At 32.6% G+C, this 21,883-nt stretch overlaps 1 pseudogene; it reads right to left on the reverse strand.

Annotated features, from left to right (window-relative positions):
• Window positions 1-1,518: 1,518 nt before the first annotated feature.
• On the reverse strand, window positions 1,519-21,505 carry LOC149544571 (uncharacterized; annotated as a pseudogene).
• Window positions 21,506-21,883: the final 378 nt, after the last annotated feature.

Raw genomic sequence — 21,883 nt, forward strand, 5'->3', positions numbered from 1 at the left:
GAGAAAATTTTATTCATTTAAAAACCTTCACATATATCATAGTGGCTCATATTACCACATATCTAGAAAGAAACTTCTATGATATCCCTCAAATGTTTGATATTGCTAGAGAGTAGTCAACAATTGACGACAACTTATGAGCAACATAGAACAAATTATCAAAAGACATGGGATAGGTCTATCTCTACTGGGTCATACACTATCAAGGAATCTAAAGATATTAAGTCTTTTAAGCTAGAATGAGAACAGTACTAATTAGAGGATTTCCACACTCCTCACCCATATTTCGATCCAGTTGGAGTGTATTCCAATGTAATGGGATGAAATTTTATCCCCAATGTTGGTATGGAAGATCATTGGCTTAACAACATAGACAATTATGAGGTGATGATCTAAGATCTTATAAGTTAGATAAAATGTAGAGTTACAAATTAATCAATACATTTATTACAAATATTAGTTTTTGAGACAAGTCTAATTTTCCAATTAGAAATGTTCACATTGGAATTGATACAAGGAAATAATTTTGAGATCCTTGCAAGTTTCTTGTTGTATTATTTAAAATAAAGATGTATTTAGTCTAGTTTATTTAATTTAAAAGATTTAATTTCTCTTTTTATTGATTCTAGGAGCTATAATATAATATAGAATAGTTTTTTTAAACTAAAATATATGTTATATTTAATTATGGTAACATTTTATATAAAATCAAAAACTTCTTGTCCAATAAAAATGAAAATTAATAATATTTAAATATTTATAAATAATATCTAAATAAAGTATGATAGATAAAGTAAACAAACAAGAAAGACATGCTATATTTTATTGTAGAAATGTATACTCAAAAGATTCTAAGTTGAAAATGATTATAGTATTGTTTTCCTTTTATTACAAAAAAATTGACCTTGATTTCATAATATAATAAGTATCAAATGACAATAATATGAAAACATATTTTGTTGTAAAGCTATTTCTTAACAACAAAAAATGTAACTTGTTTCACGTTAGACACAAATACTAAGATAAAGAAAAATATAATAATATAAATTTTGAAAAGATACAAAAGATGAGTTCATTTGCTATGAATAAAGTTAGAGCCTTTTGAAGTCATAAAGTAGACAACTTCTAATATATATATTTTACTTAAGATGAAATTAAGATCTTTACAATACTATTATTTTCATATCTTAAACTCATAAACTACACAATTTCTATTATATTTTTCTAATAAATAAATAAATAGAACTCTTTAAAATGATATACTGAATAGACATTTTGTTATAATATTTTTTTTCCTTAATACAAACTGAAAATATTTTCTTGCCTTTATCAACAATATTTTATAATATCTAAAAAGCTTGTATGAATCTAAATTCAAACCTTGCCAGCATAAATTATAGATTAACTACATATAGTTGTAATAGAGATGAAAACGACCAAAGTTGCAACCTTGAAATGAAGTCTTACTGCAACCTATATAACAGGGACGATATATGCTCCCTCTACTCAGTAGCTCATTCAGCGTGGAAAAAGATCCTGTAGAAAATTATCCATCCAAGTAAAACATTTGTACCTCCATTTTAGGTGAAAACACAATACTGCAATCACGCTGGCAAATCCTACTCCAAAAGATAATCCCACTGATGCTACCCAGCATCGATTCATCTCATCTCCATCTACATCTGTCACTCCCGTGCTATTTGATTGTACTTGTCTGCTTCTCTCATCCCAATTACTAGACCTCGGGGTTCCATATTCCAATGGCCAACCATGAAGATTGGGATTCCCTAGATAAGAAGTAGTCTCAAATGTTGCAAATTGTTTCCCCTGTGGTATAAGCTCTGAGAGATTGTTGCTTGAAATATTCAGAACAGAGAGGAATGTAAGATTTACAAGATCTGCTGAATGCTGCCTGACAACATGTTCACTGAAAGATCCAGGGACTCCAAATGAACAATACCTCCCAAGGATTTGGACATTGTTGTTTGAAATATTGAGTGGAATTAAACCCTTCAATTCTCCCATTTCCTCGGGGATATTGCCGGACAGCTTCTTGTGTGCAAGATCGATGAATTTGAAGGCGTAGATCATCTTAGGGTATTCAGTCGATGGTCCTTTAATCCATATTGTTACTTGATGTATTAAAATTATCCGTAATACAAGACCAACACCAAATCCATATTCCGCACCCCAGCTCATCTCTATTTCATCACTTTGTGACTGATCCAGCATAGCACTCAACTTCCGTAAACTTCCCTAAATTATTATGAAACAAATCCACAATCTGAAGATTCGCTGAACTAAACAACTACAGTGGAATACTGCCATGAAACTCATTGAAAGCCAAGCTGAGAATTTACAGCTTTGACAGATGTCCAATCCAAACAAGGATGCTCCCATGAACTCCATTATATCCTATGTCAAACACTTGAAGATCTGTAGATTTTGCAATAGAAGATGGAATATTACCTTCCAATTTGTTTAGTCTCAAGATCAAGCAGATTTCCTAGCTCTTCCGGTATCTCACCTCGCAAACTATTTTGAGCCAAATTCAAAAATTTCCGCCGAAAACATCCTCCCAGATCTGAAGGAATTACATCATTTAGCTTGTTCTTTGACAAGTCCAGAAACACCATTGAAGTTTCAGCGGAGCACATAGAACCTGGGATAGAACCGCTGAACCTATTTTCTGACATGTCTAGTAAATCTTGAGTACAATCTGGAAGAGAGCCGTACAAGCTATTGTTATGCAAATCTAAACTAAACATATATTTTGAAATAACAGGGGGCAAAGAACCTTCTAGTTGGTTATGCAAATGATTGAGAATTTGAAGACTGGGGAGATCCCACAACCACATAGGAATATTAACCACAATATTCTTATCTGACAAGTACAATCCAAGAAGTGAATATTGAGTGGATAAAAATGCAGGTATTTCACCTTGCAGATTACAAGAACTTAAACCCAGGTACTCTAATTGGGCAAACTGCGGAATCCAACTTAATGAGATATCAACAGTTAAATGATTTCCAGAAAAGTCTACTTCTTTGATATCGGCTAGATTTTCCACTAAGGAATCACAAACCCTGCCGATTAAATTGTTGGAGTTGAGAAATACTTTTTTCAATCGGACAAGCTCCGATATCGTCTTTAGAATGCTTCCAAAAAATCTTATTATTTTCTATTTTAAGTTCGTTTAGTGGCCAGTGGATAACTGCCCGACGGTATTCTTCATTTTACAAATTTTTAATTAAATTAAAAAATAGAAAGTCATTACTAAATCATCGAAATAATGAATCCAATCGGCTGGGTAGACGCTTCCCGTTTAGTGCAGACATTTGAGTCAAAAATAGTGGGTTAGGACCGGCTAGGTTATTATAACTGACGTCTAGGTGTCCAAGCAAGGAAAGCATACCAAAAGATGTCGGAATACCTCCCTCGAATTAATTATGTGAAAGATCTACGCTCGAAAAAGAAACCTGTGAAATTATTCAATGATTGAGGAATTGCTTTGGAAAATTTGTTGCAAAGGATTGAGGAATTGCTCCTACTAGATAGACATTAAGTGACAAGTCAAGATAACTCAAGTCTGAGCGGTTCAAGAAATTTGAAGGGATGGAGCCACTAAGACCACAACCAGACAGGTCAAGAGAAACCAAGGACGAGACATTCTGAAGCCAAGCTGGAATCAGGATTTGAATTGCATCATAACTAATACCGTGTAGATGGAGATGCGATAACCCAGTGAGATTTAGGAAAAAAGGCATTGCATCTGAGAGTCCACAATGATCTAGGTGAATCTCCCTGAGACTAGAGAGGCTGCTCAGGGCATTACCCAAATCCTCAGATCCCATTGACAGATTCACAAGTGACAAATCGAGGTATTCCAAGCTTCACAGATTTCTTATCCGTTCTCCAGATCTTCTACTCTCCAAATAAGGGTCTATTGCTTTTGAAATATCCAGATGGCGCAGAGTTGTAGTATTGCCCAACTCCGCGGGGATCTTTACACCAAATCCAGCATAAGCCAAGCTAAGGAAAGTAAGCCTTTGGAGTTTTGATAGGTGAGGGGAAATGGCAGCACCAGCGAACTTCATTTCCAGTCAAATCCAAATGTTGTAAATACTTCAAGCTAAACAGGGACGGATGAATCATCCCACTGATCCCACTCCGCAAACTTCTACGAAAATTAGGGTTTTTGAGGTCAAGTGAAACAACATGGCCAGAGTGGTAGTCAAAGATGACACCCTTCCATTAGCAACAGTTGAACTGCTGCGACGACCTCAATTCCCCATTAGGATCATTAATCCCACCTCTAAAGTCTACAAGGTAAATTCTCTCATCTTCTCGGCATGCGCTCACATATGAGAAATAATAAAAGAGCAGTGTTACTAGCATTACTATGCTGTACAATGAAACATGAGCCATATTAGCAGTTATGGATCATTAAGCAAACCCAGTTACCCAATATACTATTTCCTAACTGATATGTTTATACTAGCACTTGCACCTTTAAAGGGTGCAAGGGTTAAGTCAGTAGACTTGTATATCTTTGGTGATATTCTTGAGCAGTCATTATTTTTTGTTTCAATTTTAATTAAGTTTTTTCTGTAAGTGAATCAAAATAGGTGAAGAGCAATTACTATGAGGCTTGTACATTTTTTCCTATGAGTCACTTGAATAATCACTCCCCCCTTCTTTTGTAATCTTCAAACTCTTCCTTCCTCCCCACTCTCTTCTCTTCACTCCATTTCTATTTCCTTTTAGCACACATTTTTCTTCTTTATTTTAATCAATTGAATCTTAACATCACCCAGTTCTGCAATCATACATTTTCCCCTACATTTATTTCTAATAGGGCTCTTACTTTTTTCTCATTAAAGTCTTTAAGAGTGATTCTTTCTTATTTTCTACCATATACTCAAAGATTTACTGTGAGTTAAAGAGTAGAGCAAATAGAAGGGAAAGAAAATTCTTTTCTTATACCTAAAATGGTTCAAAAGGATGAAATGATAGTTGCCAACTCTATCATAATGTCCATCTATGGTTGTATACTAAAGCATTGCCTTAAGGTCCTTCTTCCATAAGGTTTTCTATTAGATAAAATAACATAAAACCTCCCTTTTTCTTTAACTAAAACAAATCTTCTTTTTTAAGAAATTTTTTAATTGCTTCTTCAAAGAATCTTTATAATGGTAAAATTGCATAAATTTAGTTTTGAGACCAATGATAGTTGCCATAATTTCTAAATTCAACTTGAGAAATCTTCCGGCCACTTTCACAATTCTCGCCTCATAGCAATGGATAAATTCCTCTATAGTTGTACATTGTGTCCATCATTCTCTCCATAAATGACACCAAGCCACCTTTATCAAGCTTCTCCCAGACCTCTGAATCCTTTCTCCATTTATCACAATTACTTGGTTCACACCTCTTTAAAGCAGTACCATTATTTTAGCACTATAAAAAGCCCTATTTGAGATTAACACTTATCTCATAAAAACACAACACATGGGATAGAGTCAAGATAAACTAGTTGCAAATAAAACACCCAAAAAGTATGGTAATATCTTTGATTCTTATGCTTTGCACCTACAAAAGTACCATAATTATGGAAAATCATTTCCCTTCAACTATCTTTCATAATTAGAAAGATTTGCAATATCAAAATCTTTATTGAGAATCTTGTCATGATTACTAAGCACTTTTTGATTTTCAAATCCCCCCATGCCATCATTCCAATGTATCAAAAAGATATTAACAACTACCACATTGGCTAATACGTCAGTGCCCTTGTTGGCTTCTCTACACAACTGGCTATTATAGACCTTCTCTAGATTATTAATAATTATTTTAGCTTCTTGAATGATATTGTCTATAGTCCAAGAAGGAATGGTCTTATTTGAAATATAGTTGAGAATTATCTGGCAATCTCCATCAATCTAGTACCATCTACTACCGCATTTCTTCATGAATATTAACCCTTGGAGTGACCCCATCACATCATCTACATGGTTCATTTGGATCCCAAGACTTGGACAAAAAATTCTTAAATTAAATCACCTCTTTCATTTCTAACAATCTCTCCACAACCAACAACCCCTGGGTTCCCCTTGGCTGCCTTGTAGAAATTTATAAGCCAACTCTATAGGTGGACATTTCCATGTTGAATTATCATGTTTCTCTTTATTTTACTATTTTTTGTTCACTTTAATACCTTCTAGTTCATTCTCATCAAAAATTAGTTTCCCTTGAAGGCTACTTTGGAAATTGTCAATGTATCATTAGTTTTTATCCTTTCAACCAATAAAACTGATGAGTAGGAAACATCCATGAACACCGTATTGATATGTTCCATCCACAACCACATGACATGAAGGGATCAAAGCATCCATAAGTTTCTATCCACAATAGGTTTATGGCCTTTCTATGTCTCCCAAAATTTTGTTATTTTCATTGATATTATCTATATAGATTCCACCTTTGTAGAATAGTCCATGTTTTCCAAGCAAAAGGGCATTGTAGGGAAATTTGGTCCATTGATTCTAAATATCATTCATAATGAAATCACATGTTAGTTAAGAACATACCTCTTGTGGTCACTTATCCAAACTTAGGAATTTATTCTGAAGATCTAGTCATATATAGATGTTGATTTTTAGAATAAGGAGTTTATTCCAAAGCGAAGCTCAAACAGGGGAGAATAATTTTGGTCCTTGGAGAGACACAACTGCCAAAGTCAATGAGAACTTACCACTAACATTGACATCCCATATAAGTTGAGAATCTTTTTTACTTCTAATAACTAAAAAATTGAGCCTTATAATAACATGGGATAACATTAGATCAAATGTTGAAAGGTTGACCTAGTTATCATTCTGCTAGTAGTTAGACACTAAAGTCCCAAATACATATATGCATCTCTCTTTAAAGGGGGTAAATTCAACACATCCATAAATATGATGCCAAAAAATCCACTTATCCTCTTAGAAGTCGATACTTTTTCCATTAACAACTTTCCATCTAGCTATTAATTTTATAATTTCATTTTTCCTATTAGATGCTATTCCTAAAACTTGACCCCTTAACAAAAAAATCAAATGTAGAAACTCCCCTAAGCTTCAGTTGGCAAGAAAATATTTTCTTCTAGTGATCTTATTCTAGGTTCTTAATCCTCAATGATACACCAAACTTTCTTTGCTAGGTGAGCATAATTGATTGCATGTGTCAAATTTATGTTGTTCAAACATACCAAGCTCATCGAGTACCATGATACTTAATGGGTTGGAGCATTTGTGAACAAAGTTCCCTATCATTAGTTTTCATTATCATATATATTTCTTTACAAATTTTATTTTCTTCACTATTTTCATTTCCTTATCCATGGTGAACAAAGTTCCCTCTCATTTGTGTTCATTGTCTTATTGATTCCTTTACCACTTGTCTTTTCTTCATCATTTTCATTTCCTTATCCATGGTTAGATTAATGTGTCATACATCATATGTGATTGTGTTTATTTGTAACCAATTTGTGATTATTTCTTCTTTTTTGGGGACTATCTATGTTTTTATATTATGTAGGTTATACTTATGTAAGATTTGAAATAAACATTATCTTATGACCAACTTCTTCTATCAAAGTCATTGGCATTCTATAGATTATGGTCAATATTTCTTTCACCAAGCTTGTTCTATTTATATACCCACATGCCTCTCTATCTTCATGTCCCTACCTTTCTATCTTTCTTACTCACACATATAGGTGTTTTTTTTTCCCTACCTTTCTATTGCTACCTTATTTTACCCCCCTCTTTACCTTTCATCTCTCTCTATCTATGTTCCATGTCCTTCTTATTCCATCTACCTACCTACCTACTTACCTATATATGTACAATCTATGTATCTATTTATCTACTATTGACACATCTCTATGTTGTTCCATCTCTCAAGCTCTCCCATCTCCTCTCTCCTCTTCCTATTTTTCTCTATCTCATTCCCTTTCTCTTTTTCTCCCCCTTTATAAGCATTTCCCACTTTCATATTCAATTTTGATTGATCTCCCTAAATTTTGATATCTCTCCTCTCTCTTTCTTTTATATATCTTACTCTCCCCTTTATCTCCCATTATTTCTCCTTATATCTCTCTATCCTTCTAAACTTACTTTGAAGGGTGCAAGGTTTAAGCCAATAGACATGTATACCTTTGGTGATATTCTTGACTAGTCATTATTTTTTGTTTCAATTTTAATTAAATTTTTTCCATGAGTGAATCAAAATAGATGAAGGAGAATTACTATGAGGCTTGTACATTTTTTCCTACGATTCACTTGAATAATCACTCTCAACTTCTTTTGTTGTCTTCAAACTCTTCCTTCCTTCCCACTCTCTACTTATGACTATTTATATTTCCTTCTAATACACATTTTTCTTCTTTACTTTAATAAATTAAATGTTAACATCACCTAGTTTTGCAATTATACATTTTCCCTTACATTTGTTTCTAGCAGAGCTCTTAGGGAAATTTTCTTTTTTTCTCATTACAGTCCTTAATAGGGATTCTTTCATATTTTCTACCAAATACTCAAAGAATTACTATGAGTCAAAGAGTAGAGCAAATAGAAGGAAAATTAAATGTATTTCCTATACCTAAAATGGTTCAAGAAGATCAAATGATAGTTGATGACTCCATCATAGTGTCTATCTATGGTTGTGTACTAAACCATTGTCTTAAGGTCCTTCTTCCATAGGGTTTTTAATATATAAAATAACATAAAAACCCCCTTTTTCTTTAAACAAAACCAATCCTCTTTTTTAAGAAAATTTTTTACTGCTTCTTCAAAGGAACTTAATAATGATAAAATTGCATACGTTTAGTTTTGAGACTAGTGATAGTCACTGTAATTTCTATGTTCAGCTTTAGAAATCTTCCTACTATTTTCACAATTCTTGCATCCCACCCATGGATAAATTCCTCTATAATTGTAGGTTGTGTCCATCATTCTCTCCATAGATGATAGCAAGCCCCCTTTATCAAGCTTCTCCCAGACCTCTGGCTCCTTTCTCCATTTATCACAATTCATTGGTTCACACCTCTTTAGAGAACCACCCATTATTTTAGCACTATAAAAATCCATTTTCTAGATTAACACTTATCTCCTAAAAACACAAAATAGAGCCAAGATAAACCAGCTAGAAATAAAACACCCAAAAAGTGTTTTGATATCTTTGATTGTTACGTTTTGCACCTACAAAAGTACCACAATAATGAAAAATCAAGTCCCTTAAACTCTCTTTCATAATTAGAAATATTTACAATATCAAAATCTTTATTGAGAATCTTATCATGATTACTAAGCACTTTTTGATTTTCAAATCTTCCCGTGCAATCATTCCAATGTATCAAAGAAGCATTAACAACCGCCACATTGGCTAACATGTTAGTGCCCTTGTTGGCTTCTTTACACAAGTGGCTATTATAGACCTTCTCTAGATTATTAATAATTATTTTATCTTCTTGAATGATATTGTTTATAGTCCAAGAAGGAATGATCTTATTTGAAATATAATTGAGAATATTCTGGGAATCTTCTTCAATCCATAACCATCTACTACAATATTTCTTCATGAATCTTAACCTTTGGAGTGACCCTGTCACATCATCTACATGGTTCGTCTTGATCCCAAGACCTAGACAACAATTTCTTAAATTAAATCACCTCTTTCATTTGCAAGAATCGCTCCACATCTAACAACCCTTGGGTTCCCCTTAACCGTCTTATAAAAATTCATCTTAAGCCAACTCTAGAGGTGGACATTTCCATCTTGAATTATCATGTTTCTCTTTATTTTAATATTTTTTGTTCACCTTGATACCTTCCAGTTCATCCTCATCAAAAAAAAGTTTTCCTTGAAGGCTACTTTGGAAATTGTCAATGTAACATCGGTTTTTATCCTTTCAACCAACAACACTGGTGAGCAATCAACATCCATGAACATCCTATTGATATGTTCCTTCCACAGCCACATGACATGAGGCGATAAAATCATCCATAAGTTTCTTTCCACAATAGGTTTATGGCCTTTCCATGTCACCCAAAAATTTGTTATCTTCCTCGATATTATTGTAGTGCCTGCCCCCAGATCGCATTTCTGTTATCATTGTCAAATTCTTTTAGGCTGATTTTATGCTTTGATTAGTTTTAGAGATTCTAGATTTGTAATATCATGATATTATTTCATGACTTTGATTACAAATGTATCAGTTATTATTGCTTAGTTTTTTTCATTCATGTGTTGTTAATTATAGTTTGATGATCCTAGTTAGTAAATATGATTTCTTTTATAAAAATGTTAACAGGATGTCTTTAATGATGATTATGTTGTATTGATAGAGATGCATTATTATATGTATGCATTTGATCTTAGATTTGTGATTTTTATACTTACCCCATACTTGCATGTGTATGGTGTGTGTGTTTATTTTATCTTTCTGTCTGAAGTGTTTGATGTGGTTAAGGGAGGGAGTCGTAGTCACCTGCTAGTCGGGATCTACATGATGAACCACTCCCTGCCATTGTTTGTTTAGTTTAGATATATTATATACATGTACATGCTCATCTTTTATGCAGGATGTAGGTATAGGGCATCGAATTCCCTAAATTGCCAGGATGAGCGTGCCCTATTACAAATACTCAAATGGTGAGAATGGAAAGATAATGATCAGGTCCAATCCTAGCCATAACCTAAAATACTTGTCCTGCAAGGAGGACTCGTAACAGACTGTCTACCCTTTCTAAACCCGTGAGTATTTTGTGTGTATGTTGTTTTGTGAGTCTTTGATGAATTTCTATTAATTAAGTCTAATTAATAGATTAAATTAATAATTTAATTTAATGGAAAATTATTATGATATTATGAATATTTAATTATATTTAATTAATTGAGAAATTAATTAAATATAAAGAATTAAATTGAAGATAAAAGTTTTAAGAGTAAATTTAGAACATGATAATATTCATTTAATTTAATAATAATATATTTAGAGTTCATTTTTAAATAAATGCTAAATATTATTGTTATTTAAGTTAATAAATATTTATCAAGTTAAATGTTCAAAAATATATTAAAAGGAGAAAGATATTAAATTATGAAAAAAATTTAAGTTCGCATGAATGAGTTTTAAATATAAGAAATTAATTTAAAAGATAAAATATGTGAACTTGATTAAGATATTTTATTATAAAGTGCGCATGAGATTAAAGTTAATAAATTATTTTAAAGTAAAGTAAAGTGAAAAGTTAAATAAAGTAATTTAATAATTCACTTAAGATGTATGAAAGGAATAATAAAAGAATATCTTAATTAAAAAGAAAATTAATTGTGCATGAATGAATTAATTAAATAAAATAATTATAATTTTAGAGTTGTGGAGACAAAAACCCTAAAAGGTAATTAGATTATATATTAGAGGGTTTTCGGGTCATTATGGGGGGACACAAGTTTTCAAACACAGGTTTTCAGGGCACACACAGGTTTCAAGGAACACACTTTAGGAAGGGGAACAAAGGAATTTTTCGTAGCTTGAAGGATTTCACTTGCATAGGAGTTTTCATCTATTTGTCAGAGTTTAGCATCAGTACGAGGTAGGGTTTGAAAATCCGTGAATACATTTTCAATTGGAAAATATCTGTTTGCTCCGTGTTTGATTGGGTGGTTGAAATTATGTCTGTCGTCTTGATTGTTTTCTAGATTTGATTGATTGTAATTAGTCTCTCATTATTTTGTAGAAGAAAATTTAATGAGAAAATGAAATTGGTTCTCTGGATTAAAGAACTTATTGTATTTAATTTGGGTCGGTCTTGAAGTTAAAAGGATATTTAAGAATTATCAAAAGAAGAAAAAAAAATTCGATTGGTTGTTCAAATTTTCTTTATCAGATTAATATTGAAAAGTATTATTTAAAAATAAAATAAAATAAGATGGATGTTCTATTTAAAATCAAAAAGAAGAATTGGTTTAGTAGCTTAAATTTTATTAAAAATAAAATTTAAAATAATATATATTTTATTACATTTGAAGAGGATCAAATTTTAAAATAATAATAATTATTATAATCAATTAAGAGGGTGTTAGAAAGAATTTTAATGAAATTTATATATATAAACGAAAAAAAAAAAATTAATTAAAAAAAAATATAACAATAAAACAAAACTTACCATTTTTAACTCTGCCACGTGGTACCTGTCGGCGGCTTTTATGGGCCGCGGCAGCCAGTACCTCTGCTGCCCCAGGCAGCAGTTGTACTACTGCTGCGCTGAGTAGGGTACCCTGCTGCCGCAGGTAACAGGCCGACGGGCCTTTAATCACGCATATATATGTTATAATTATATACTTTTTTTTATAAGCTTTTAAAATTTTTTTAATAATAATTTTTATTAATCGATTTTAATTTGGTATTTAATATAATTATAAATAAATTTCTTTTATAATTATATTAAATTCAACAAAATTTTAATTAATAAATTTGATTAATAAATGTTATTAATTTTTTTTTTTTATAATTAATTAATAAGTATTTTCATTAGTATTATTTAGTTAATAAATAATTAAATAATATTAGAATGGTTTTTGCTTTATAATATATGTGTATTAATTAATTTAGTTAAAGTTTTTATTTAACTAAGGTTAATTAATATAAGGAAGATATTTGAATCAAGTATTGAACTTATCGATAATAACGGCCTTAATAAATCGAGAATCTTATTCACTTAAAAAATTCTTTGAAATGCAATTGAAACTCTACTTTTGACTTTATTGTGTATTATCAAATCAAACCCAAAATGTGAAACTGTATTGTTTGGTTGTAATATCTATGCATTCGGATTTTGGAGTCGAGTAGGAGTTGACCAGTCTAGGATGTACACTAGAGGTTTTGTGAAATTTTCTGTTATACCATTTATGTGGCTAGTTGTCATGATGTGTTATGTGATTCAAATTGAGATTATATTTGTGAGATTTACTTGTGGAGAAATTATGTGTACTTGGATGGAAGAACCATCTTGTTTTCAGGTTGCCTATTGAGGAACCGAGTTTGATCTTTATGGGTGTTGTGGTATGGGACACAACTGTATTTTTTATGTACTTAGGAGAGGTTGTCTAGGTACATGACTTGGGAGTGACTTGCATAGGGGTCTGGGACCCAAAGTGGTCAGTACCAGGGTAACCTAATGCAAGTTATGTAATAAGTGATAATCTAGTAATTAAAATTTATGGGGGGAAATGCACTAAAAAGATAAGTTAGAGATATTTGATCCACCCATGCCTTGAGTGCTTGTATAGACTAAGGATGGGAATGAGATGAGTGCCTCGTCTTCTTGAGAGGGCTTTCTAGTTTCCATATGTGTGATGTTGAGGGTCCGGGGTTCATACTAACTAGTCCAGGGTAACTCAACGCTTGAGGGTCCGGGGTCTCTTAAGAGATCAGTCAAGGGTAACTCAAGCAGCCATGCGATGACACTCCCTAGTATGTAGCCTGAGTCTCCTCTGTAGATCTTTGTGGATTTTGTGTATCTCTGGTGGTGTACTTATTGATTGTGTTTATTATGGTTATTTACTTTCATTAATGATGATTGGTGATTCATGGATGTTGTACTTTTGACATGTGGCTTTTGACTTGAGATGATTATCTTTTGTTGACTTTATCTTGTGATTTTGGTATTTGGTTTATACTTGGGTCATGTATGATGTTTGGTTATGTGGTGTCAGTATTGGATTGAGTGTTCTTACTTTTGGATTATTCTATCTTCTTGAGTAGCATGTGTTACCTTTGAGGTAGTTTTGGCTATTAGGGGTACCTTGCCTAGGAATGTTTTATGTTTGATAGCCCTATGTGGATCGTTCATTATCTTCCTTACACGGTGGGAGTGGAAGCCTGACTAGGTAACCAGGCGGTCGGGAGGTGGTGCCTTCTTACCATTTGGGTTCCCCTTCACATTGCCAGCTGTTGGATGTTTGTTGCAGAAGATGTACCTTTATTATTCTTATTTCTTATCTTAGAGACTTCTTTTCAGATGATGTATATATGTTATTAGGTATTCTGATGTATTGTATCTATTTTCACATACCCTGCAACATGTGCAGTGGATGTTATTAATTGGATGTACTTTCATTGTATTGTTTATACTTATGCTTTGCTTATGCGATTATGTATCTATTATTTCTTTATGATCTTGAGACATTGTACTTGGAACTTAAACTAATTAATTTAAAAATTATTAAATGTGACTCAATGTAAAGGAATCCTTGAGGAATTGAAACTGTATCTATATTTGCATATGTGTATTTGATGTGTATGTTCATATTGCTTCTGCATTAATGTTATCTTGATGTTGTTTAAACTTCAAAAAAAAAATAGTTCAGTAAACATTGTAACATGTTAGGTGTAATTCTCTTGGGTTCCCGAGCGAGGTGTTACATATGGTATTAGAGCTTGAGTTTCAACATTGGGAACTCTGGGGATTATGTGCACCATCACTTGAGCAATTAGTAAACTTACAACTTATTTAAATGACAAACTCATATTGACATCAAACTTGAAACCAAACTGTTGAACATTAAACTTTGAAATGATACAGATTCTAAACATGGAACTAAAAAACTTATTAAAACTTTTTGGATTATCGCTTTATGTTAGTTAGTTATGACCCTATGGTTATGATGGATTCTTAGATGTCGTTGTTGTGTGTGGGTGTTGTAGGAGAGATGACTTCTGGGTCTAGATCCATTGCTAGGGGTCATAGCTCAGGACATGGTAGGAGTCATGGGAGAGTTAGTCACCGTATTCCTTCCTTGGTCCATTCAGGGGACCCTATTCAGGAAGAGTCTAGAGAGGATGATAGTGTTAAGCAACACGCTGAGACAGAAGGACCGATTACTAGAGACTTGGTCAAGGAGATCCTAGCACGACTACCCTTGCAGGATAGAGCTCATAATTCAGAGCATGGAGATAGAGATAGGTCCATGAGTCCTAGAGGTAGGAACCTAGAGAGCAGTAGGTGGTCTAGCCAGTCCATCCAGATGAAGGACCTATTACGGGTCAAGATCAAACCTTTCAATGGAGAAGGTACTGGATATGATGCTGAGAATTGGTTGATTGCTCTAGAGAGATGGTTTTCCATGCAAGACTTTGGCTCCAATGTCAAAGAAAGATATGCCATCACCCATTTAGAGCACTTTGTAGCGATTTGGTGGAATATGGAGGAAAAGAAACTTGGGATAAATATGCAGACTGTTACATGGGAGTTGTTCCTTGAACACTTCCATGAGCGATTTCTATCAGAGTAGTGGCAACTTTAGAGGGCAGATAAGTTTCATGATTTGAGATAGGGTACCAAGACTGTGGTGGAGTATGAGCATAAGTTCTTCAAGCTTATGTCTTATGCAGGAGTTAGTGATAGTTCACCATTGATGGTCCAACATTTCATTAGAGGACTTAATGCTAACATCATTGGGGGTGTTAAGGTTTTCCAACCTGAAACCCTTAAGGATGCTATATTGCGAGATACTTTGGTTGAGGTGATTCTGACTTCAGGCCAAGGTGGCCTACCAGGTGTTCAGGCTAGTGGGGCACTTTATTCAGGAGCATTGAGGGATAACTAGTCTCAGGGGGCTGGAAGTTCTAGAAATTCTCCTAACTTCTCTAAAGGTAATCAGAAGAAGTCGGGAAGGAAGTTCTTCCATGGTAATAATGGTGGTTCACAATCAGGGAGCTATCACAACTGGAAGCGTAGTATGCGCAATAGGTTGGATCGAGTTCCTCGAGCTCTCAGTGAGGATGCTAGTGTTGGTAGTTGTGATCAGTCGCGTGCACCTAGAGCTCAGGGAGGCTTTAGTGGAGATTGCTACTTTTGTGGACAATTTGGTCATAGAGTGACCAATTGCCCCGATTGTGGACCTTAGTTTGTGTTTGAGAGTTTAAATCATGTTTCTTTGTAATGGGCTTCCAGGAGTAAGCCTAATTCTAGGGGGGGTGGATGTAGTGCCTGCCCCTAGATCGCATTTCTGTTATCATTGTCAAATTCTTTTAGGCTAATTTTATGCTTTGATTAGTTTTAGAGATTCTAGATTTGTAATATCATGATATTATTTCATGACTTTGATTACAAATGTATCAGTTATTATTGCTTAGTTGTTTTCATTCATGTTTTGTTAATGATATTTTGGTGATCCTAGTTAGTAAATGTGATTTCTTTTATAAAAATGTTAACAGGATGTCTTTAATGATGATTATGTTGTATTGATAGAGATGCATTATTATATGTACGCATTTGATCTTAGATTTGTGATTTTTATACTTACCCCATACTTGCATGTGTATGGTGTGTGTGTTTATTTTATCTTTCTGTCTGAAGTGTTTGATGTGGTTAAGGGAGGGAGTCCTAGTCACCTACTAGTCGAGATCTACATGATGAACCACTCCCTGCCATTGTCTGTTTAGTTTAGATATATTATATACATGTACATGCTCATCTTTTATGCAGGATGTAGGTATCGGGCATTGATTTCCCTGAATTGCCAGGATGAGCATGCCCTATTACAAATACTCAAATGGTGAGAATGGGAAGATAATGATCAGGTCCAATCCTAGCCATAACCTAAAATACTTGTCCTACAAGGAGGACTCGTAACAGACTGTCTACCTTTTTTAAACTCGTGAGTATTTTGTGCGTATGTTGTTTTGTGAGTCTTTGATGAATTTCTATTAATTAAGTCTAATTAATAGATTAAATTAATAATTTAATTTAATGGAAAATTATTATGATATTATGAATATTTAATTATATTTAATTAATTGAGAAATTAGTTAAATATAAAGAAATAAATTGAAGATAAAAGTTTTAAGAGTAAATTTAGAACATGATAATATTTATTTAATTTAATAATAATATATTTAGAGTTCATTTTTAAATAAATGCTAAATATTATTGTTATTTAAGTTAATAAATATTTATCAAGTTAAACGTTCAAAAATATATTAAAAGGAGAAAGATATTAAATTATGAAAAGGATTTAAGTTCGCATGAATGAGTTTTAAATATAAGAAATTAATTTAAAAGATAAAATATGTGAACTTGATTAAGATATTTTATTATAAAGTGTGCATGAGATTAAAGTTAATAAATTAATTTAAAGTAAAGTAAAGTGGAAAGTTAAATAAAGTAATTTAATAATTCACTTAACGTGCATGAAAGGAATAATAAAAGAATATCTTAATTAAAAAGAAAATTAATTGTGCATGAATGAATTAATTAAATAAAATAACTATAATTTTAGAGTTGTGGAGACAAAAACCCTAAAAGGTAATTAGATTATATATTAGAGGGTTTTCGGGTCATTATGGGGGGACACAAGTTTTCAAACATAGGTTTTCAGGGCACACACAGGTTTCAGGGAACACACTTTTGGAAGGGGAACAAAGGAATTTTTCGTAGCTTGAAGGATTTCACTTGCATAGGAGTTTTCATCTATTTGTCAGAGTTTAGCATCAGTACGAGGTAGGGTTTGAAAACTCGTGAATACATTTTCAATTGGAAAATATCTGTTTGCTCCGTGTTTGATTGGGTGGTTGAAATTATGTCTGTCGTCTTGATTGTTTTCTAGATTTGATTGATTGTAATTAGTCTCTCATTATTTTGTAGAAGAAAATTTAATGAGAAAATGAAATTGGTTCTCTGGATTAAAGAACTTACTATATTTAATTTGGGTGGGTCTTGAAGTTAAAAGGATATTTAAGAATTATAAAAAAAAAAACAAAAATTCGATTGGTTGTTCAAATTTTCTTTATCAGATTAATATTGAAAAGTATTATTTAAAAATAAAATAAAATAAGATGGATGTTCTATTTAGAATCAAAAAGAAGAATTGGTTTAGTAGCTTAAATTTTATTAAAAATAAAATTTAAAATAATATATATCTTATTACATTTGAAGAGGATCGATTTTTAAAATAATAATAATTATTATAATCAATTAAGAGGGTGTTAGAAAGAATTTTAATAAAATTTATATATATAAACCAAAAAAAAAATTAATTAAAAAAATATATATATAACAATAAAACAAAACTTACCATTTTTAACTCTACCGCGTGGTACCTGCTGGCGGCTTTTATGGGCCGCGGCAGCCGGTACCTCTGCTACCGCAGGCAGTAGTTGTACTGCTGTTGCGCGTAGCAGGGTACCCTGCTGCCGCAGGTAACAGGTCGGCGGGCCTTTAATCACACATATATATGTTATATTTATATACTTTTTTTTTATAAGCTTTTAAAGTTTTTTTAATAATAATTTTTATTAATCAATTTTTATTTGGTATTTAATATAATTATTAATAAATTTCTTTTATAATTATATTAAATTCAACAAAATTTCAATTAATAAATTTGATTAATAAATGTTATTAAAATTAATTTATTTTTATATAATTAATTAATAAGTATTGTCATTAGTATTGTTTAGTTAATAAATAATTAAATAATATTAGAATGGTTTTTGCTTTATAATATATGTGCATTAATTAATTTAGTTAAAGTTTTTATTTAACTAAGGTTAATTAATATAAGGAAGATATTTGAATCAAGTATTGAACTTATCGATAATAACGACCTTAATAAATTGAGAATCTTATTCACTTAAAACATTCTTTGAAACGCAATTGAAACTCTACTTTTGACTTTATTGTGTATTATCAAATCAAACCCAAAATGTGAAACTGTATTGTTTGGTTGTAATATCTATGCATTCGGATTTTGGAGTCGAGTAGGAGTTGACCAGTCTAGGATGTACACCAGAGGTTTTGTGAAATTTTCTGTTATACCATTTATGTGGCTAGTTGTCATGATGTGTTATGTGATTCAAATTGAGATTATATTTGTGAGATTTACTTGTGGAGAAATTATGTGTAGTTGGATGGAAGAACCATCTTGTTTTCAGGTTGCCTGTTAAGGAACCGAGTTTGATCTTTATGGGTGTTGTGGTATGGGACACAACTGTGTTTTTTATGTACTTAGGAGAGGTTGTCTAGGTACGTGACCTGGGAGTGGCTTGCATAGGGGTCCGGGACCCAAAGTGGTCAGTACCAGGGTAACCTAATGCAAGTTATGTAATAAGTGATAATCTAGTAATTAAAATTTATGGGGGGAAATGCACTAAAAAGATAAGTTAGAGATATTTGATCCACCCATGCCTTGAGTTCTTGTATATACTAAGGATGGGAATGAGATGAGTGCCTCGTCTTCTTGAGAGGGCTTTCTAGTTTCCATATGTGTGATGTTGAGGGTCCGGGGTTCATAGTAACCAGTTCAGGGTAACTCAACGCTTGAGGGTCCGGGGTCTCTTAAGAGATCAGTCCAGGGTAACTCAAGTAGCCATGTGATGACACTCCCTAGTATGTAGCCTGAGTCTCCTCTGTAGATCTTTGTGGATTTTGTGTATCTCTGGTCGTGTACTTATTGATTGTGTTTATTATGGTTATTTACTTTCACTGATGATGATTGGTGATTCATGGATGTTGTACTTTTAACATGTGGCTTTTGACTTGAGATGATTATCTTTTGTTGACTTTATCTTGTGATTTTGGTATTTGGTTTATACTTGGGTCGTGTATGATGTTTGGTTATGTGGTTTCAGTATTGGATTGAGTGTTCTTATTTTTGGATTATTTTATCTTCTTGAGTAGCATGTGTTACCTTTGAGGTAGTTTTGGCTATTAGGGGTACCTTTTCTAGGAATGTTTTATGTTTGATAGCTTTATGTGGACCGTTCATTATCTTCCCTACACTGTGGGAGTGGAAGCCTGACTAGGTAACCACTCGGTCGGGAGGTAGTGCCTTCTTACCATTTGGGTTCCCCTTCACATTGCCAGCTGTTGGATGTTCGTTGCAGAAGATGTACCTTTATCATTCTTATTTCTTATCTTAGAGACTTCTTTTCAGATGATGTATATATGTTATCAGGTATTCTGATGTATTGTATCTATTTTCACATACCCTGCAACATGTGTAGTGGATGTTATTAATTGGATGTACTTTCATTGTATTGTTTATACTTATGCTTTGCTTGTGCGATTATGTATCTGTTATTTCTTTATGATCTTGAGACATTGTACTTGGAACTTAAACTAATTAATTTAAAAATTATTAAATGTGACTCAATGTAAAGGAATCCTTGAGGAATTGAAACTGTATCTATATTTGCATATGTGTATTTGATGTGTATGTTCATATTGCTTCCGCATTAATGTTATCTTGATGTTGTTTAAACTTCAAAAAAAAAAATAGTTCAGTAAACATTGTAACATGTTAGGTTTAATTCTCTTGGGTTCCCGAGCGGGGTGTTACAATTATCTATACAAATACCACATTTGTAGGATAGTCCAAATTTTCCAATCAAAAGGGCATTGCAGGGAAATGTGGTCCATTGATTCTAAATATCATTCACAAAGAAATCATATGTTAGTTAAGAACATACCTTGTTTTGCCAACTTATGCAAATTTAGGATTTTATTTTCAAAATCTAGCCATATGTAGATGTTTATTCTTAGAATAAGAAGTTTATTCCAAAATGAATCTCAAACAGGGGAGAATAATATTGGTCCTTGGAGAGACACAACTACCAAAGTCAATGAGAACTTACTAGTAACTATTAGAGAAAAAGGCTAATTTAATTTCATTTATTAAATTACCTTTTATCCCTTCTTAAGATTTCCCTTTATGTATTTTTTAGCTTTCTCTATTGAATAATTACTTTATAATTATTAAATAGCTTTCACCTTTAGGTTACCCTTTGTAACTTATTAGGTTACCATTTTTGGGTTTCGATCTCCTTATATAAGAATTGGTCTATTTGTAATTATTATCTCTTGAATAATATATTCTTTTTCTAAATATACAATTTTTGTGTTTTTAGATTGAACCCTTGCCTCTTCTTGTCTTTTTCTTCTCCATGATAGGTTTTCTACATGTAGATATTCTTGGGCTTCGTGGATTTCATTTTCATATTTGTGCAAATCCTACATGGTATCAGTGCCAAATCTATTGTAGCTTGTTTGGTATTTGGAGAAAAAGGGAAAACAAGGGTTTGGCAGTATTTTTTAGGTACTTCTTAAGAAAATAGGGGGGTCACTAATTTTTGAAGCAGTTTGAGGCCAAAAAAACTTCACGGATGGATCCAAGAGGCATCAAAACCCCCATTTTTATATAAACTTTCTCTGATTTGGGCAACGTTGATTCGAGAGACAAACTCTTTTTTGGTTGACAGGGCTATACAACCTCTACACATAGTTGAAGATATTTATTATTTAAAAATTGTAAATTTTTAAAAAAAAATTGGGCCTTTTAGGCTTCCATAGTCTACTAACCATAGCGGTACTGCCAGTGGTCGCCACTTAGTGGCTCACTCATCAACTCCACCAGTGGCTCCATGACGGCTTTGCCACAGTGAACCATCTCCATCTTGCCACTATGACTGTGGCTCTGCCTTCAAGCAATGCTCCACCACCACTCATGTGGTGGCACATTTTTTTGAATTTTTTGAATTATTATGTTATTAAAAAAAAATTGTTTATGCACTTCTAGAGGCCTTGTCAGTTTTTTCTCCATAACTTGAGCATACAGACATATGTTTTCAATTTGAAAAATGCATTGGAAAGCTGATTCTAAGTTGGAGACATTGGTATAAGTCATTTTGGGTTTTGATGCAGTTGGTTTGCCTATTTTGGTAGTTAAAGCTGGATGTTTAGTTTTCACTCCAGAGGGCATATCTTGAGCGTTTCATCTCCATTTTTCAAAAATGTTATATTTTTATAAAGCTATTTATGTCTACTTTTAAAA

This window comes from Cupressus sempervirens, chromosome 8 (assembly GCF_028749045.1).
Source record: "Cupressus sempervirens isolate cs-2001-9-10 chromosome 8, ASM2874904v1, whole genome shotgun sequence".
NCBI classification, from domain to species: domain Eukaryota; kingdom Viridiplantae; phylum Streptophyta; class Pinopsida; order Cupressales; family Cupressaceae; genus Cupressus; species Cupressus sempervirens.